Here is a 14,969-nt window from a genome sequence, read left to right on the forward strand (position 1 = left end):
TGCTGGAGTTTTTGAAGAAAGACTCACACAGCCTTCCGTCCTGCCTGCCGAACAGGACGAAGGGGAAACCTCGAGCTTAATTCAGGGGACCCCGGTGGCGTCCGCCTCCCAGCGGCCTAGCAAATCCTCCCGGGCACCCAAGTCCGCTGCCGTTATCTCGGCGTCGGTCTCCCGGATCGCGACATCCTCCTCCCGGCGTTGGAGCTCCCCTTTGACGTGCTGGAGCTCCTCTGCCCAGTATTGGAGCTCGGCGCGGGTCCGGTCGACCTCGTCCTTCTGACGGGCTAGGTCAGCCTGGAGGGCCTCTGCTGCCCTCTCGCGGTTCACGGCTGCCTCCTCCCGCTCCTGCGCCTGCCTCTCCCTGGCGAGGGCCCCGGCAAGCTGCTGTCGCGATGCCTCGGCCAGGTGGGTGGCGTCTTCTCGCTCTCGTGCGACCTCCGCGCGGGCGTCTTTCAGAGTCTTCCGCTCCCGCGCGACCTCCGCGCGGGCCTCCTCCAAGGCATTCCGCCCCTCCTCCATAGCGCACTGCTCGTCCTTGATGGCGGCGCGCGCCGCGGCAAGGCGGGAGTCGAAAACGCGCCAAGCCGCGGTAAGTTGCGCTCTCTCCGTGGCCAGAGTGGCGCGCTCCGCCTCTCGCTGCGCTATCTCCCTTTATACGGCCGCCCGATCACCTCCCGGGCGCTCCCAAGCACGACCGAGAGAGGGTCGGCGGGTTGGCTGGGCGGCGGCTGGGCTCGGGGTCCCCGAAAACTGCCATGCAGTCACCCGCCCCGCGCTCTGCGCGCTCGGGGTGGGCTCGGACGGCGCCGAATGCTCGGGCGGCGGCTGCATTTCTATCTCAGCCGCCGCATCCGCCGGCCCCGGCTCCGCCGCCCCTGCTAGCCCTGGCTCCGTCGCCGTGCTCGCCAGCCCTGGCTCCACCGGTGCACTTGGCACGGGTGTGCTTGGCTCGCGGGCTGGCGCCGGCCTCGGTGCCTCTAACCGCCCCTGGTTCTCGGCGGTGCCCGTAGGCAGCCTGCAAGAGAAGAATGGGATCAAAACTCAGAATTTAGTCCGGGCAAAGCACGCCCAGGAAAGAATGGAGGACAAAACTTACGTGGCTATGGGTCTTCGGTACTGCCACCTTGCTGCCGGAATCCTGCACTCCGGGCTCGATGGCGTTGGCCTAGAGTCCTCCCTCCTTCTCTTCCGCCGGGGGCTCTGCGGGGCCGCCGCGTGGTCTTCGGGCAACGAATCGGGCCCAAGCAGACCAAAGTGCGCTTCCAGAACCGCAGATGCCGCCCCCGCCGACGGCCCCGCGCTGGACGACTGGCCGTCCCGGCTTTCCCCCTCGCCTGGCAATGGCGACGGTGGGGACTCCGGCACAGGAATAAAGAGACGGGGGTGCTTTCCCCAGTCCTCCGACGCTGTCGCCGCCCCGCTGCCGGCGGTGCCTCCTCCTCCGGTGCGGCGGCTGCTGCCCGCAGCAGCCCTAATGCTGGCCTGCGGCTCGCCGCTTGCGGTGCCCGAGCCACCAGTCTGCGTCGGATCGCTTGCGGCCTCCTCGCCGGCCGCCTCATCCACCCCGGGGGTCTCGATGGTCCCGGGACTCCGGCGCCCCGGTCGGTCGACCAACCCCTGTGCATCGAACTCCGGCAGCTTCGCCTGAATCGCCACCCGGTCAGGATTGGCGCAGAGCGCCATCTCTTTCCACGGGAGCTCCGCCCGGCTCAGGTCATCCAACTCGGTCACCACCCGAAGCATGCCCCTCAACTCCGGCATGCCCAGGTCCCAATCCTCGCCGATCTGGGTCCGGGTGATGTCCTCGGGGCCGGTGTAAAGCCAGCAAGGCCGGGCCCGCTCCCGCAGGGGCACCAGGCGACGGAGCTGGAAGTCCGCCACCACCATCACCGAAGTGAGCCCGGCCTCGCGCAGGAACTCGATGCGCTCCAGGACCGGCTCCAGCCGCGCGTCCATCAGCGGCGGCACCTCCCAGGTCGCCTTCTGGGGTTCCGCCGCCACCTCCGACAGGGTCAGATGGTCGTGGGGGCTGATGTCGACGTAGAACCAGTCGCGCCACCATTCCTCCCACTTGCTTCGCAGCACCTGGGGAATGTATCGCTCCCCCAGGCCGTCCCGCAGCTGGAAGCTGCAGCAGCCAGTGACGTCCGTGGTGGAGAAGCCCCTCTTCTTCCCAGCCAGCCGCAGCACGAAGGAGTGCCGGAAGAGCGTCACCAATGGCGGCACCCCCACGAACATCTCGCAGAGGTGGGCGAAGACCGCCAGGATGACAACGGAGTTGGGGCTGAGATGCACCAACTGGATCCCGTAGGTGTCGAGGATCTGGAGGAAGAACGTTGAGAACGGCAGCACCAGCCCGGCCGCCACGAAGGAGGTGAAGAGGACGATGTACCCCGGGTGGTTTGTCGCCGACGGGAAGCTCGCCGGCGTCACCACCAAGGCCCCCTGCTGGCCTTCGGGGACCAACAACTTCCGAATCTTCTCCGCCGCCTCCTCGTTCGACAAGCCGGACTCCGGCAGCACACCGTCGGGAGTCCTGTCGTGGCGGCTTCCTCCTGCTCTTGGCATTTCATCGGGGCGGGGGATGATCTGGACGGTGGAGAAGGGAAGGTGCTCTGATCGCCTAAGGAGAGTCTAGGGCTCAGGAGTGCAAGGAGAGTAGGGGCTAGATCACGAGATGGCGTAAAGAGGGGGGCGGTTCGCTCCCCTCCTCCTTTTATACCCCAGGAAAATTCAAACGTCGCCCGCCACAACGCACTCCGCAGGACGATTTCCTCGATCGACGCAACCGCCAGGCGATTCTCCCACGGGTCGTGCGGTGTCATCGGTTGCCAGGCGTATTTTCCTCGATTTGTGTGGCTGCCGCGCGTGCCGCCTGCCCCGTCGTTGTGTTCCGCCTGTCCCGTTGTCACACCCTTCGGCAGTTGTGTGGACGCGCGTCCATTCGCATCCCCGTTGGGTCGTCCGGAAGACCTGAACCGAAGGGACCACCCTCTGGAAGCTTGCCACGTGGCGTCGGTATCGGCCTTGACCTCGTTGGCGACAAAGGGCCCATCCGTAGTCTCTGGGCCATTGCCTGCCAATGGGCCCTGGGGAGAGAGTGCTCGAGGAGGTGTATCCCTGGGCACCCAAGTATCCCGAGGACTCACCGAAGGAAGTTCCGGGAGAGAGTGCTCAGGGCTGCGTGCAGCAGCCCCCGAGCACTTGGTTCCCCCTAGGATCCGTACAAGTGTGCCCGGGAGAGAGTGCTCGGGGAGGTGAACAGTACCCCCGAGCACTCGGTTCCCCGAGGACAAGAAAGGGCATTCTCGGGAAAGAGTGCTCGGGAGGTGAATAGTACCCCCGAGCACTCGGTACCCCGGCGACCCAGAAAGCCCCCTGTTGGAGGCCCCCGAGGGGCCCACCGATGAGGTGTCAGCCAGTCAAAGGCCCGAGGCCGCATTTAAAGAGCGTGCGTGGCCTGTCACCTCCAACTGCTCCCGCCGCGCTCGGCGTCAGTTCCTGCCACGTTCTGGCAGAGAGGCGTGGGGTTATTAATTGCACGGGTCCCATCCCGTGCCATCCGGCCCGTCTCAGGATAACATCATGAGGGCCGAGACGTTCCGTCTGCCGCGCTGCTGTGGCAGGGGAACAAGACAGGGCGGTTACGCCGGGCCGCTCTGCGGCTGCCCGGTGGGCCCTCTCCACGGCACCCGTTGCCTGGCCATTTATGGTGACGGATGACCGGGCGTGTGCCATATTTTCCACCCCCAGTCACTTCGCCCAGAGGAAATGATGATGCCCTTTCCATTTATGGTGTCTTGAAACTCGTGCCCCCTCCCTCCCGTTCGGGGCACGTTGCTGCCGGCGGGTACTTAAAGCAGCCGGCGGCACAGAAGCAGGGATGGCAAAATGCATCTGGAATAGATCCTTAAGCTCAGAAGAACACAGCGCAAGAGAAACACAGCTGAGAAGAGCAGCACGAGACAGGCTGAAGAACAAAGAGCCTCAGGCTCTAAGATAGATAAGCATTGTTGTAACCAGCAACATCCTTGAGGGACTTCCTCAGGGCATTTATAGTATCCATACAGGAGTAGGGTGTTACGCCCCCGTGCGGCCCGAACCTGTCTAAATTTCGGTGCATTTACTTCTTTTTGCACTAGGCCACACCACCACCACCGGCCGTTGCATTCAATCCCATTTATTTCTCCGACGAACAGACTCAGGATCATCCCCCTGCCGAATCTCTAAAAGGGTCTCTCGGGATCCCTGCGACTGGAGTTAATCCTCCGACAAATGTGCCATTTCCCTACTCTTGTTACATTCCGCATTTTACTTTTAGCATTTCCTTCATGCAAATTTCAATTCTGCACTTTACTTATGTTCTATATGCTTGCATGTTTGTGCTTATCATTCTAGCTTGCTAGGTCGTCTAGTTGCTTTTATTCATTCTAGGCTAAGGTTGCTCTTTATTCTAGAATTCGGTAGTTGGTATGCAACTTTGTGTGCTACTTCTCGCAGCCTAGGAATAACGGTGTTTTAGAGTTCTCTACCATACGCAGGAACTTTTGAAACTCTCTTGCATTAGGAAAGTTTCTCTCCCCATCGCGCAACATCTGCTCTAAATCATCAGCGTCGGCGTCGATCAACATCTGCTCTAGATCATCAGCACCGCCGTCGCTCAACATCTCCTCTAGAACATCATCGACCAATGTATCTTTGGCAGATGGCATATCGGTGTATTCGTCAACCAGCGTGTCGGTGCATAAGTCTTCATCTTCTCTGCCAATGTATTGCCCTTCCTATACGATCTCAGCTTCACCGTGCTCGGTCCAATGGGTATAGCCAGGCGTAAAAGCCCTTAGCATGAAGTGAGAATGTGTTTGCTGGGTGGTGGAAAACTGCTTCTTGTTCTTGCAATTGATATATGGACATCACATGTATTGATACTGTGTATTTGACTTGTGCGCCACGGCTGCTACCAGAAAATACTCCACATGTTCTTGTACTCTGCGCTCACATGGCTCGCATAGTGCATCCATCTTCTATCCATCTACAATTATATCATTATTGTAAATCGAAATTCATAACATCTAGAAGATTTTGCAATCACCAATAAATAAATTACCTCATCATCTTCTACCGGCAATTGGCCCGGGTTGGAGGGGCCGCCTTTTGTATACTTTCACGTTCGCTTCCGATGATTATTTGTTGGTGTCATCCCTAAATTTTTTATTATTATTCAACCCTTATGTAGGACTAATTAAGTAAAATGATAAAGAAATACGCTCATATATAAATTTTCTATACTGGAGCTTGCTAATTAAATAAAATATAAAAAAATAATTATACCTTGCACATACCTAAATATGATGGCAAAATTTTCTAATTCATTAAAAATCAAAATAAATACACTCATACCTAAAGTTTTCATATTGGAGCATGCTAATTGATTAAAATATAAATGGAGCTTGCTACATACCTAAATATTATGGCTAATTTTTATAATTCATTAAAAATTAACAATAAATATGCTCATACCTAAAGTTTCTATATTGGAGCTTGCTAATTAATTAAAATATAAAAAATATAATTGGAACTTGATATATACCTTAATATCATTGCTAAAAATTTTAATTCATTAAAAAAAATTAATATGCTCATGCCTAAAGTTTCTATATTGGAGCTTGCTAATTAATTAAAATATAAAAAATATAATTGGAGCTTACTATATACCTTAATTGTATGGCTAATTGTTCTAATTCATTAAAAATCAAAAATAAATATGCTTATACATATAGCTAATGTAAATCAATAATAAAGACACTTTCCACTATAAGCTACTAATTGAAGCTTACATATCATAAATGAGGTATAATTGCATCTACATTGTCTTCAAACATCATGGCCATAGATTTATCTGCATCATTTTAAAATCTAAAGCAATTTAGCAAATAAAATTCAACTAGAAATAGATTAGAGATAAAGTTACATATCTTGGAACACTTAAGGCATGAGGATTCCTCAAATTTTTGAAACCCCCAAGAAATAGGTGAGCAAAAATGGCCACCACCAAACAAGAAAACATAACTTCTCTCTGTTGTGCTCAGACTTAGAGAAGGAGATGACCACTTTTATATAGGCGAGATATCATTGTCGGCTAAAATCATCAGATAGCAGTGATGCCCTTATTTCACTGTCGGTCGGTGTCTTCAACCGGCAGTGATGATGGAGTTGGACATCACTGGCAGCTCAAACCATTGGCCGGCAATGATGACCCTTATCACTATCGTTCATAAGCTACGATGATTGATTCTTCCCGCACGGTGTATGAACCGGCAATGCTACTCTATCATTTTACTTATTCGGATTGCTATATCTTGGATTACTTTCACGGGTGTTACGGATGGCAATGGTTCCAGTCGGGTGCGGGTTCAGCCAAAACCAGCCCACCACGAAACCCGAAAATCAAAGTCCAACCCGCGCTCGAATTGCTAATCAGGTTAAATTGTGCCCCTGCACCCGAACCTGGTGGGGACTTGAAACCTAGTGGGGACCCGTCTGGTCTTATCAAAGGAGGAGGCGGACGGACGACAGACGGGGCGGTGCGGTCATGCGTGGAGGGGGTGGCGGGGCGACGCCAGCATAGTCGAGCGCGGAGGGGCAACCAAGAGACGGCGGCATGACCGAGCGCAAAGGTTGTAGACCGGCAGAGGGGGCAGCGGCACGGAAGGGTGGACCAGCGGAGGGGCGTCACGGCCATTGGTGGTGCAAAGGGTAGTCAGATTGAGTAGGTTAGTGGTGGAGTGGGCTATTTGGTTAATATTTCAAGGTGGAGAGTGAGTTGTTAGGCTAGAATTGTAACATGGGTCATGAGATTTTGTTTTGTTTCGGGTCCTGGTGAACATCACGGGTGAAAACTTAAACCCGGCCTCGATCCGTCAGCCCCACAATTTTACACCTGCACCCACCCTAACCTCATCAGCGTAGAACCCACCAGAAGCCTACACCAACCGAATTCATTGTCATCCTAAAATAAGTAAAATACGTGTGTGCGGTTGCTAGTTTCTACAAATCCAACATAGGAACATACAAATCTATCGTACATCATATCAGATTATCAATGAGGTGTGTGGATGCGATCGTTCCCATTTTCTACTGGCCAGCTAGCTTGTGTGGAAGTAGAAAGAGTCACAGGACATATCAACAACCATCACAAGCATCGTTCGTCCCTGGTAAATATCACAGGTGAAAATTTAAACCCGATCTCAATCCGTCAAACCCACGGATATAATTTTATATCTGCACCCACCCTAACCTCACTGGGCGTAGAACCCACCAGAGACCTACACCCACCAAATTCATTGTCATCCCTAAAATGTGTGAAATACATTTGTGCGGTTGCTAGTTTCGACAAATCCAATATAGGAACATACAAATCTGTCGTGCACGGGGTTCAAAAAACCGCATACATGGATGGATGAGGGACTCCGCTGACAACATCAGTAGATGACTTTTCTCTTTTCTCGCGGAATGCTATTAACGTTGGAAAAAACACAGCTCTCAAACTCACCCAGAGGGTGATAGGTAGAAGCATTAGTACCTAACGGAGCGGTATCTAACCAAAAAGGGACCGCTTCGCTTTTTGCCTTTCATGCTGATCAGGAGGTGCCCCCCCCCCCACACACACACACACTTCCTCACTTTTTCCACCTCTCATCAAATGTGGTATTCGCTGCTGAGTTAACGATGATATCCACTTGTTCTGTGATCTCGTCGGCTAGCTTAGGGGCCGGTAACCGCCCAAAAATCGCGGTTACCGACCTTCCCGGTCCGGTCCGGTTTCAAAAACCGAAATTTGAATTCAAAAAATTCGAAAAAAATAAAAACAATTCAAAACAAATTCAAAACAAATCTTTAAAAAAATTAGACACGGTTCTAAGACCTTCTGTGAAAAACGTGCGAGGTCCCTCCTGCGGGATGAGAAAAATCTAAGTTCCGGGAAGAAAGTGCTCGGGGAGGTTCCCGGTCGCCCCCGAGCACTCCAGTCCCCCGATGATCAGAAGAGCTAAGTTCCGGGAGAGAGCGCTCGGGGGGCTGCGTGTGGCAGCCCCCGAGCGCTCGGTTCCCCGAGGGTCAGTGCAAAAGTGCTCGGGAGAGAGTGCTTGGGGTTGCACGTGGCAGCCCCCGAGCACTTGGTTCCCTGAAGGTTCGAGCAAAAGCGCTCGGGAGAGAGTGACCGGGTTTGCACGTGGCAGCCCCCGAGTACTCGGTTCCCCGAAGGTTCCTGCGAGAGTGCCCGGGAGAGAGTGCTCGGGGAGGTGAACAGTACCCCTGAGCACTCGGTGCCCCCGATGACCCAGAAGGGCCCCCGAGGGGCCCGCCGACGAGGTGTCAACCAGTCAGAGGTCCGAGGCCACATTTAATGGGCGTGCGCGGCCTGACATCCTGATATCCCCAACTGCTCCCGCCGCAGTGTCAGTCCCTGCCATGCACATCACGGGTGAAAACTTAAACCCGGCCTCGATCCGTCAACCCCACAATTTTACACCTGCACCCACCCTAACCTCATCAGCGTAGAACCCACCAGAAGCCTACACCAACCGAATTCATTGTCATCCTAAAATGAGTAAAATACGTATGTGCGGTTGCTAGTTTCTACAAATCCAACATAGGAACATACAAATCTGTCGTACATCATATCAGATTATCAGTGAGGTGTGTGGATGCGATCGTTCCCATTTGCTACTGACCAGCTAGCTTGTGTGGAAGCAGAAAGAGTCACAGGACATATCAACAACCATCACAAGCATCGTTCGTCCCTGGTAAATATCACAGGTGAAAATTTAAACCCGATCTCGATCCGTCAGACCCACAAATATAATTTTATATCTGCACCCACCCTAACCTCACTGGGCGTAGAACCCACCAGAGACCTACAACCACCAAATTCATTGTCATCCCTAAAATGTGTGAAATACATTTGTGCGGTTGCTAGTTTCGACAAATCCAATATAGGAACATACAAATCTGTCGTGCACAGGGTTCAAAAAACCGCATACATGGATGGATGAGGGACTCCGCTGACAACATCAGTAGATGACTTTTCTCTTTTCTCGCGGAATGCTATTAACGTTGGAAAAAACACAGCTCTCAAACTCACCCAGAGGGTGATAGGTAGAAGCATTAGTACCTAACGGAGCGGTATCTAACCAAAAAGGGACCGCTTCGCTTTTTGCCTTTCATGCTGATCAGGAGGTGCCCCCCCCCCCCCACACACACACACTTCCTCACTTTTTCCACCCCTTAAACCAGAGATTGACATCCGTGGTTTACCCTCTCATCAAATGTGGTATTCGCTGCTGAGTTAACGATGATATCCACTTGTTCTACGATCTCATCGGCTAGCTCAGGGGCCGGTAACCGCCCAAAAATCGCGTACCGACCTTCCCGGTCCGGTCCGGTTTCAAAAACCGAACGGTAACCGAAATTTGAATTCAAAAAATTCGAAAAAATAAAAAAATTCAAAAAAAATCTTAAAAAAAATTAGACACAGTTCTAAGACCTTCTGTGACAAACGTTTTCAAAAATAATGTCGTTTGCATCATATTCTATAGGGAGAAAGTTTGAAAAAAATGAAAAAAAATTGAAGCGTGCGGCTCAATTATTAACTCACATTAAGGAAAAGTGTAAAATGCAAACACATATTTTTCTTGTATAAAACTTATTTTAAGAGAATCTTTAAAATTGATTTCACTTTATTTAGACTTTTATTAAATTCTCTATGATTTTTACAAAGTTCACAAGCATAAAGTGAATATGTTAAGAAACAGCACTGTAATTAATTTTTTCATGTCTACTATTATTTTTTCTTTGTAAATCATAATATAAGTAAGCTAATGAAAGTGGTTTCACTAATTTTTGAGGTGTGATGGGTCAGTTATGAATTAATCTAGTCGCAACACATTTACACAATCATGCATGTTACAATAACTAATTCATGAGTTCATATATTTTTAAAAGATATAGGATCATGTAACAAGACTAACAAAATTAGTTTCATGATTTTTGGATTAGCAAAGAGTAAACTATGCATTTACCTTGGTTTAACAAATAAAATTTCTCACAGAAAATTTTGAACTTTTTTATGAGTATAAATACTTTTATCATGTAGATCATGTTACAAGGAAGCCAACAAAATTTGTTTCACTTGATTTGAAGCTCAGATGAATTAGTTATTGATTTTACAAGATTGAACCCTTTTTTAGGTTTTTTGTTGAACTGCACTGAAATTCGATAAAACCGCTCGATAAATCGAGAAAACCGAGCGGTTACCGACCCAAACCTCTCGGTAACCGACCAAATCAAAAATACAAGAAAATCGCTCGGTAACCGACCCAAACCGCTCGGTAACCGACCAAAACCAAGCGGTTACCGAGAGAGGAAAAACACGATTTTTTTCGCAAAAATTCAAATTTTGCCGAGTGAATTTTCTCCAAATTTTTTTGAATTTTTGACGGGTAATCGCGGTTTTTCGGTTACCGCGGTCGGTAACGTGAACCACGGTCGTGCATCGTATCAGATTATCAGTGAGCATGTGTGGATGCGATCGTTCCATTTTGCTGCTGGCCAGCTAGCTTGTGTGGAAGCAGAAAGAGTCACAGGACATATCAACAACCATCACAAGCATCGTTCGTCCCTGCAGATCAAGCTGATCCATAAACCGGAGTGGTACGTACCATTTCCTTACCATGGCGAGCCTGGCACAGCAGTTCATGCGCGAGATGACGGCTCCACGAGCGTGGTTTCTGCTAGCCTTCCCTCTCTTCCTCTTGCTCGTGCGCTGCACGTTGGCTACGTTCAGCGCCAAGAGAGCGCGGAAGCAGCAGCAGCAGCTAGACCACCACCGTCTTCCGCCTTCGCCCCCGGCGCTGCCTGTCCTCGGCCGCCTTCGCCCCCGGCCCTGCAGATCAAGCTAGACCACCACCGTCTTCCGCCTTCGCCCCCGGCGTTGCCAGGCCATTTATGGTGACGGATGACCGGGCATGTGCCGTATTTTCCACCCCCGGTCACTTCGTCCAGAGGAAATGATGACGCCCTTTCCATTTATGGTGTCTCCAAACTCGTGCCCCCTCCCTCCCGTTCGGGGCACGTTGCTGCCGGTGGGTACTTAAAGCAGTCGGCGGCACAGAAGCAGGGATGGCAAAATGCATCTGGAATAGATCCTTAAGCTCAGAAGAACACAGCGCAAGAGAAACACGGCTGAGAAGTGAGCAGCACGAGACAGGCTGAAGAACAAAGAGCCTCAGGCTCTAAGATAGACAAACATTCTTGTAACCAGCAACATCCTTGAGAGACTTCCTCAGGGCATTTATAGTATCCATACAGGAGTAGGGTGTTACGCCCCCGTGCGGCCTGAACCTGTCTAAATTTCGGTGCATTTACTTCTTTTTGCACGAGGCCACACCACCACCACCGGCCGTTGCATTCATTCCCATTTATTACTCCGACGAACAGACTCAAGATCATCCCCCCGGCCGAATCTCTAAAAAGGGGTCTCTCGGGATCCCTGCGACTGGAGTTAATCCTCCGATAGCTGGCGCGCCAGGTAGGGGGAAGCATCCCTGAATCTGTTTGTTTGTTTTCTTCCGCAGAAAAAAATGGCCGGTGGTCATCGCCTCCTGCGTTCCGGCTCCAGTTCCAGCCGGGAAATGCAGCCCCTCGCACAGGAGGCCCCAGCCGCTGTCGCGTCCCAGCAGCAGCCGTGGTCTGCGCAGCGGCGCTCCCCTTCCAAGGCGACCAGGGCGCTAGGTCCAGTAGGTCCGCTGCCGCCGTCGCCGGTGCACCATCCGATCCCCAGCCGATGGCTGAGACTCCTGCTGCCAGGTCCGCGTCTGGACAGCGCCGGGCGCCTCTCCGGCGTAGGCTCGCCTTCGGCGAGGCCAGCCCCGGGAGCGCGCGACTTGCAGCACACGCTCTCCTCAGGCATCCGCCAGTCCAGGCGACCGGGGAAACCCCGGATGGCCGCTGGCTCCAAGAGGTTGCCAGCCTGGTCGGCACTGCTCACCGCCAGGTGCTGGCCGAGAGCTCCCGCGCCACCACCCAGCGTGGCGCCGCCAGAACCAGCCCATCTTCGGGTAACGTTCGTTCTGGCCGGGGGGCCCCCAGGCAGAGCGTTCCCCCCCCCCCCCCCCTCGCTTCCGGAACCCAGGACCTCCGCTTGCACCTCAACGAGCGGAGAGGCCTCGAAGACGCGCGCGTCACTCTCGAGCGCCAGCGGGAGACCCGACAGGAGGTCGAAGCTGAGGACCAGGCTTCCTTTTTGCCGGCCTATGATCGCCGGGGCTCCCCGGCTCGCCGGCGTTCACCGCCCAAGAACGCCACCCGCGCCACAGGGGACGGCACCGGCTGTCGTGCCTTCACTAGCGAGCTCCGCCGGGTCAAATGGCCCTCCAAGTTCCGCCCCGAGCTACCAGAGAAGTACGACGGGTCCATCGACCCCATTGAGTTCCTCCAGATATACACTACTGCCGTCCAAGCGGCTGGTGGCAGCGAAAAGGTGATGGCTAACTATTTTCATGTTGCCTTGAGGGGCTTTGCCCGTTCTTGGCTCTTGAACTTACCCCCAGGATCTATTAGCTCCTGGGATGATCTTTGCCACCAGTTCATGGCTAAGTTCCAGGGCACGTTCACGCGCCCCAGCCTGGAGTGCGACCTCCACGCCGTCAAGCAGCAGGAGGGGGAGACGCTGCGGTGCTTTATTCAGCGCTTCAGCCAGGTCCGCACCACTATCTCACGGATAACCCCCCACGCTGTCATCGTTGCTTTCCGGCAGGGCGTCCGCGATGAGCGGATGCTCGAGAAGTTAGGCACGCACGAGGTCGAGACCACTGCGGAACTTTTCGCGCTGGCCGACAAGTGCGCCAAGGCGGCGGAGGCGCGGGCTTGGTACAGTCCGCGCCCCGAGCGCCCCGCCGCCGATCAACCAAGTTCTTCCCACTCCGACAGGCGGGAAAAGAAAAAGAGAAGGAGGCACGAGGCCGTCCCCGTCGAGCCGGCCCAGGGCCCCGCCCATTGGCTGGCCCAAGAGCCCGACTGCCAGCAAGCACGCCGGGCGGCCACCGATAGATGGCATGCGCCCACCGGAGCCCCGGCCCGCACTCCTCCTAGGGTTTCGGCTCCCGCGAGGGCCCCCGCTCCCGCGGGGCCCGAGCCAGGCATGTGGTGCCCGATTCATCAGACCAGATGGCACGACCTCACGGAGTGCTGAACGGTCAAGGGCCTCATCGAGCAGCGCCAAAGGGAGCGCGACGAGTCCCGCAGGGGAGGCGACGCTGGAGCCGCTCCCGATAACACAGAGCTCGGCTTTCAGGAGCCCGTGCACACCGTCGCCTTCATGGACGGAGGCGCCTATACGCCTTCCTCACGGCGCGGCGTCAAGACCATGCGGCGCGTGGTATGCTCGGCAACCCCGAGCGAAGAGGCCACAAGGCCCCTGAGATGGTCGGACGCCCCGATCACGTTCAGTATGGCCGATCACCCCGCCAGTATTGCAGGCGTGGGGTGACTACCCTTAGTAGTGTCCCCCACCATCTGCAATGTAAGGGTCGGCAGGGTGCTGATCGACGAGGGCGCAGACCTCAACCTCCTTTCCAAGGAGGCCTTCGAGAAGCTGCAGGTGCCCTCCAGGCGCCTAAAGCAGTCGCTTCCGTTCTGCGGGGTGAGTTGCCCGTGACTTTCGGGAGTCGGGATAACTTCCGCACGGAGAGCGTCGTCTTCGACGTCGTGGAGCTCCCCCTCCCCTACAACGCCATCCTCGGGCGCCCGGCGCTCGCTAGGTTCATGGTGGCTGCGCACTATACGTACCTCACGGTCAAGATGCCGGGCCCAGCAGGCCCCATCTCCGTGTCTGCCGACACCGGCGGTGCCGTCTCCTGCGTCGAGCTGTCATACCTGGCCTTGGTCTCAGCTCAGGCCGAGGTCGAAGGCTGTCCAGGGGGCCCGAGACCCTCTTCATCCAAACCCCGCTCGCCGTCGACGCCTCCGTTCCTTCGAAGGAGGTCGTGGTGGGCGAAGACGCCTCCCAGGTCATCCAAATAGGCCGTGACTTGGACGGCAAATAGGAAAGCGCGCTCGTCGCTTTCCTCCGGGCTAACGCCGACGTGTTTGCATGGCAGCCGTCCGACATGCCCGGGATCCCTAGGGAGGTGATCGAGCACCACCTGGCCGTGCGCCCGAATGCACGGCCGGTGAAGCAGAAGGTCCGGCGGCAGGCGCCCGAGCGCCAGGAGTTCATCCGGGAGTAGGTCAGCAAGCTCCTTGACGCCGGATTTATCCGAGAGGTCCTCCACCCTGAGTCGTTGGCAAACCCAGTTATCGTCCCGAAGGTCAACGGCAAGCTCCACATGTGCGTGGACTACACCGATATAAACAAGGCTTGCCCCAAAGATCCTTTTCCTTTGCCCCGCATAGATCAAATTGTAGATGCAACCGCGGGATGTGATCTTTTGTGTTTTTTAGATGCAAACTCTGGTTATCACCAGATTCGCATGGCCGTAGAGAATGAAGAAAAAACTGCTTTCACCACTCCGGTGGGGACTTATTGCTATGTGTCGATGCCTTTTGGTTTGCGCAACGCTGAGTCTTCTTTCCAGCGCGCTATCCGCATCACCCTTGATTCGCAGGCTGGACATTCTGGGGCCATTCCCCCAAGCAGTCGGGGGCTATGAGTACCTCTATGTCGCCATCGACAAGTTCACCAAATGGCCGGAGGCGGTCCCAGTTGTCAAGGTGACCAAGAACACTGCGCTCCAGTTCATCCACGGCATCACCAGTCGCTTTGGTGTCCCGAACCGGATCATCACCGACAACGGTACTCAGTTCACAAGTGCCCTGTTCGGGGACTACTGCGAAGACCTCGGCATAAAGCTCTGCTTCGCCTCCGTCGATCATCCTCGAAGCAACGTGCAGGTCGAGCGCGCCAACACGGA

This window comes from Phragmites australis, chromosome 7 (assembly GCF_958298935.1).
Source record: "Phragmites australis chromosome 7, lpPhrAust1.1, whole genome shotgun sequence".
NCBI classification, from domain to species: Eukaryota; Viridiplantae; Streptophyta; class Magnoliopsida; order Poales; family Poaceae; genus Phragmites; species Phragmites australis.